General features: G+C 51.2%; 1 pseudogene; it reads right to left on the bottom strand.

Moving 5' to 3' along the window:
- Positions 1 to 937: 937 nt before the first annotated feature.
- On the bottom strand, positions 938 to 5,575 carry LOC119444529 (uncharacterized; annotated as a pseudogene).
- Positions 5,576 to 5,833: the final 258 nt, after the last annotated feature.

Genomic DNA, 5,833 nt, shown 5'->3' on the forward strand with positions numbered 1-5,833 from the left:
GTTGCAGCATGTGTTCGAACTCCGTGCGGGCGATCTTGAGTTTCTCCGGGGACAAACGCCGGGGTAAAAAAAATGAAATTATAGGGTTTTACGTGCCAAAACCACGATCTGATTATGAGGAACGCCGTAGTGGGGGACTCCGGAAAATTGGACCACCTGGGTACAGTGTTCTAGTACACTGTAACCTGGGGTTCTTTAACGTGCACCTAAATCTAAGTACACGGGTGTTTTCGCATTTCGCCCCCATCTAAATGCGGCCGCCGTGGCCGGGATCGGAAAAAAGTTGTCGCAGTTTCACCTGAAAGGCGAAGCATCAATTGCGATAGCAAACTTGTAGAGAGCTATACGGAGTAATGATATTAGCTTTATCAGCTGTATAAACTTGGACATTGCAGCAGCATCGGCAACACGCAGAACTGTTGTCGACGCCATCGGCGTTTTGCCCGCGTTCGCTCAAAATGCGTGCGGCGTTGGTGACTGTTGCCGGAGCCTCTGATATAAATAGGCACTTGGTGCCGCAGCTAAACGTCGCCTCCCTTCCCTCCCCCTCCCCCTACGGCCTCTCGCGCGTCGGAAGAAGGCGCGTTTGCTCTACATATATGGTGATTGTAAAGGAGAAAAGAGACGCCTACTTCTGCAGCCCTTAAGCGAGCACGGCGCAGAACGCGCGTTTGTTCTCCGCCGTGCGTTCACTCCCCGTGAAAGACGCGCCCCTCGCGTCCTTTCACTCGCACATACAGCGTTCGGCGGCGCGCGGCGACGATTTCTTCTTCAAATGACGTCATACGGAACCTCACGGCGACGGCCACGGCGACGGCAGAAATCTGCTTTTGAGTGTAATAATGCTGGAATCCTGGTGCCGTGGACGGCTTGCAAAAACGACACAGGTGTCGCTTTTCGGTCGGAGTGGTGGGCTGGAAGAATGCTTACATCAGCTCCTGTGTCGACTAAGAACCGTTGTCCCGTAACTCTGTCCGTCACGTAGAAAAGGCGACTTGTGTGTTGGGCCGGACCACTCGTCGCTGTTAGAGGTCGGCCGGCCTGTTTCCCTGCCAATCGCAGGAACGGCGACAGTAACGAGCGTCGTTTCCAAAACGGCGGTGGCAGTAGCAAACGCCAGACGTTGTAGTTGATGTTTCATTGCGGGTGCCCGTGTGTCGTGATTTCCTGGAACTACGGCTGCGTGGGCGACGAGATGACGTGCGGCGATGTTCTGCTGCACAGATGAGGCGTTCCAGGCGCTCACACAAGGAGTCGAGCAGAGATTGCGCTGTTGAAGAGCAGGAAAGGGTTTGCAGGGCGATTGTAACGTCACCCGGACACGATGTGGTGGCTGCGATGATTGGGGTGGCTACTTCCATGACTTTGTCAGGCAAAGCGGCAAGTCCGGTAAGATCCATGGTAGAGGCTGTCGCCAGGACCATGGACGTTAGCCGGGAGTCGTTGCAAGAACAATTCGCGCAAGAGCGCGTCGTCGATGGATCTTCTGTTGTTTCCGAGCAGTTGCCTCATTCGGCGAAGTAGTTGACTAGGGCATCGGTCGCCGAGTTTTTCAGCGGACAGAAGCTGCTGCATGCGAGAACGTTGTGAAGCTACTGTGCGCTGTAGCAGGGCTGCCTTTAGATTGTCATAGGTGGCGGTAGACAATTGGGCGTTCAACAAATCTGCAACTTCGTCAATGGCGGCGGGCGAGAGCACTGCAGTGGCGTAATGAAACTTTGAGGCTTGAGAGCGGATACCAGCGACTTGAAATTGCGATTCGGCCTGAAGAAACCACGCCGAAGGATGCTGGTCCCAGTACTGTGGAAGGCGGACGGCGATAGCCGAACAGGTGGGCTCACCGCGTTCCTCGGAAGGGTTCTGGCCTTGAGCTCTCGTATAGCGTTGGTCTGGCCCATGGTCGTCTCTACCACAGGAGCGTATGGCAGTATCACGTCGGCGGTCACCAAACTGTGGCGACGAGCGACCACGTACACCGCGGTAAAGTTTCACGGCTCTCGCGGGAGAGGACAGACCGACACCCGATCTTGCTTGCTTGCTTGCCTTCGAGAATGGCTCGTACCCACTATGGGGGATTGGCCAAGAATCAGGTGATTGGAAAAACAATTATCGGAGTCTAATAAGGATCACTTTTGAAAAATTTTGAATGACTACAAGAATTTTTTCATATAAAATTTAAGAATTTAGCAAGGAAATCGTCCCGATTCAATTATATACCCCATAGCAGCTGCACCAACATACCTATAACAATGTTCCAGAGAAGAGGCACCAAAAGATAGAATCTTAGCGTAGCATTTTTAGGGGCGAAGCTCCTTATAGCGGCACCCGTTCGTCCCCGTCGTAGTAGGTAGCCACGTCTAGTTATATATATGTATACGTATAGTATAACCGGAAGCCGACTTCCGCTTCCGGTTCCACTTCCGGTTCCGCTTTCGGGAGAACGCTTCCGGCGTTTTATGAAAAAAAAATTCCGAAAGTTGTGTCCGTAGCGCGGAATCGAACCAGGGACCCCTCGCTTCCGAACGCGCGGCGCTAACCACTACGCCACGAAGCGCACGTAGACACACGCACCACGATGGCAATAAATACCCAACATTAACGAAAGGCCGCGTTTCTAGCGCGTTTCTAACGCGTTTGTGCTAGCGCGTTACGGCCCGTGTAAGAAGCTGGTGTAAGACGCTGTGGCCTCTCCGCCTTACCTTCAACGCGTTTCGAACGCGCTGCCCAAGGCGGTGGCAAGTCAAGTTCAAGTCGAGGAGCGTTTATAAAATACGGGGGGTATACTCTCTCAGCAGTCATGATGGCGTCGGCAAACGCGGTGCACGTTCCGGCATGTGTAAATGGCTGCGTAAGACGCTGTGGCCGCTCCCCCTTACTAGAGAGTACTGCACGTTTCTAACGCGTTTGTGCTAGCGTCCCCTTAAGCGGGAGATCCGATGATTCCCTCCGGAGCTTCGCCCACTCATCATCATTCACGCCGTAGATATGCTGTGATTTTTTTATTTTTTTATTTCGGAACGCTTCCCCGTGCCGGAGCGTGCCAGCCGCTCATGCCTCGTGTAGACCCGAGCGTCTACGTAATTCTCATGCGACGCCGATGCTGCTGCCGCTACATATTTAACATATTGTGGCGACGTCAGAAACTCGAGGGACGAACGAAACGCACTTGTCAGCAGGGGCAGTAACAAGAACGGACGGCTTTTAATACCGCGCGCTAGTCACTGCTTCTTCTTCTTGCTCTCTATATTTTTCACGAGTGCCGATATGTCTTGCTACATCGTCGTCTTTGCCGCACTACAGACGCGGCAGAGATACAAAAAGATTACCCTGCTGAATTTCTAGAATTATGAATTATTCCTATTATTTCACTTCTTTATGACAAAATTGCTTTATCTCAAAATTAAGATCAAATCTCAAATTAAGTTTTCGTTAAATTTTTATAAACATAGTTGAAAGCGTAGACACTAAAACGTGAGTCACTTAGAAAAGTACGGCTTCATGCGCACCACATGCACCACTTCGGGGGGTTGCTTGCGGCGCCGCGAACAAGTTTCACCATCGGCCACGACCTCGTAATTCACGTCGTTCAGTCGTCGGCTAACTGTGTATGGACCAAAATATCTAATACAATGTTTAAGTTGCCGAAATGCTGCGCCCCCAAGCAGCGCTGACCTTTTGTGTTGCTACCGCGCCATGCCTAGCGGGCAAGTGATAAGTGGCCACTGTAGTCGGTGTTCTGGTTGAGACGCAATAAATATGTGATCAAGACTAGGCGTGCTTCGCCTGTTTCTTTGGTGACTGCACTTCGCCCGCCAACATGGCTGCACTTCGCCCGCCAACACATTCAATGAGCCACACGCAATTGTATCAACTGGCGACGAGGATGAGATGAAGATGCCGCTACAGCGTCGCCTTCAGAAGTTTACGACATGTGGTAAATTAAGGCAGTGGCTATTTTCCCGGCAGCCGGGAGAACTTCTGCAACGAATTTCTGCCGGCACTCACCACCTATTGGCTCTTGGAAGGTTAGGGTGTTAGGTTATGTTATGTTAGATTAGGTGATTAGGTTATGTGATGTTAGTTTAGGGCGCACCTTCAGGCCGTTTTTCCCCCGGCAGTTTCTCATGTGACTTCCGAGCGCCAATAGGAGGTGAGCGCCGGTAAAAATGCTGCCGGGAGAATAGACTCACCCGTAAATTAACTACGCCGAACCGCCTCCGCCGTTCACCGTTACCGTTGACGATTGCGGCAAGCCGCTCCGCATAGAAGTGGACACGGGGGCAAGCGTCTCCGTCATTCCAATGTCGCGGCTTCTACAGTTTCTGCCTTCGGTTAATGTGCAGCTCTCGCAAGTGTGTCTGCGAAGCTATTCCGGGGTACTGAAAAAAAGTTGAAGGCAAGGCAGGTGTCCTTGTGAATTTTAATGGCAAGGAGGCGGATCTACCCATTTTTTTGACCGGGGACAGTTCACCTACTCTGCTAGGACGCAACTGGATGCGTGAGCGGGGCATCGGCCTCTCCAATGTTGAAGTAAATATACATGCACTTTCTGACATCAAACACCTAGTCCAAAACATTGCAGAGGTGTTCGAAGAAGGTCTTGGTACGTTCAAAGGTGCTAAAGCGTCATTACATGTTCCTTCTGATGCCCCACCACATTTCTTCAAGCCTCGCCTTCTGCCATATGCCTTGACAGATGGAGACACACAAGAAATACAACGATTACGGAGAGATTCCATCCTTGTTCCAGTGAAAACATCAAGGTGGGCTGCACGTATTGTTCCTGTGGTAAAAAGGGATGGGCGCAGCAGAATCTGTGGAGATTTTAGTGTCACCATCAACCCAGTAGCGACAGTGGACAAATATCCAATTACAAGGATTGAGGACCTGTGGACTGTCCTTGCAGGGGGTGAGAAATTCACCAAATTGGATTTGCGTGACGCGTATCAGCAAGTAGTGCTTGATGAGGCGTTCAGAGAGCATGTCACAATTTCGGCACACATGGGGTTGTTTAGTACACCCGCTTGCCTTTTGGAGTGTCGTCAGCTCCTGCTATATTTCAACGGGAGATGGAGAACTTGCTGAGAGGGCTACCACATGTGGCCGTTTATTTCGACGACATTATTGTCACAGGTGCTAATGATGCTGAACATTTCAAGAACCTTCATGCTGTGCTTCGCAAGCTTCAAGAATCTGGCCTCAAAGTGAAACTCGAGACGTGTCATTTCTTCGTGCCACAAGTGGAGTATCTTGGGCACATCATCAGCAAGGAGGGCCTTTCTCCGAACGTCAACAAGGTGGCTGCCATTCTGCATGCCCCTGCGCCAAAAGACGTCAAAGAAGTTCAGAGTTTCTCGGGACTTGTCAATTTATACCGGCGTTTTTTGCCTTATCTTTCTGCAGTTCTTTCCCCCCTGCACTCTCTTCTTTGTGATGGGAAGAAATGGAAGTGGGGGCAGGATCAGCAAGATGAATTCACAACCTGCAAGCAACTGGTGACCTCAGCTCCAGTTCTCGTGCATTTCCGCCCTGAAAGGCCTGTGTGTCTCAGCTGTGACGCGTCACCTTACGGCATAGGTGCAGTTATGGCTCACAAAGATGCTGATGGCCGAGAACATCTCATTGCTTTTGCCTCACGGAACTTGTCAAAAGCAGAACGAAACTACAGCCAACTTGACAGGGAGGCCCTGGCACTCGTGTTTGGTGTAGATCGGTTCCACCAGTACTTGTGGGGCATACCGTTTGAAGTGTATACACTGACCACAAGCCACTTCTCGGACTCCTGGGTGCCAGCAAGCCTGTCCCTGTGCAATCATCACCAAGATTGGTCAAG

This window comes from Dermacentor silvarum, chromosome 3 (genome assembly GCF_013339745.2).
Source record: "Dermacentor silvarum isolate Dsil-2018 chromosome 3, BIME_Dsil_1.4, whole genome shotgun sequence".
NCBI lineage: Eukaryota > Metazoa > Arthropoda > Arachnida > Ixodida > Ixodidae > Dermacentor > Dermacentor silvarum.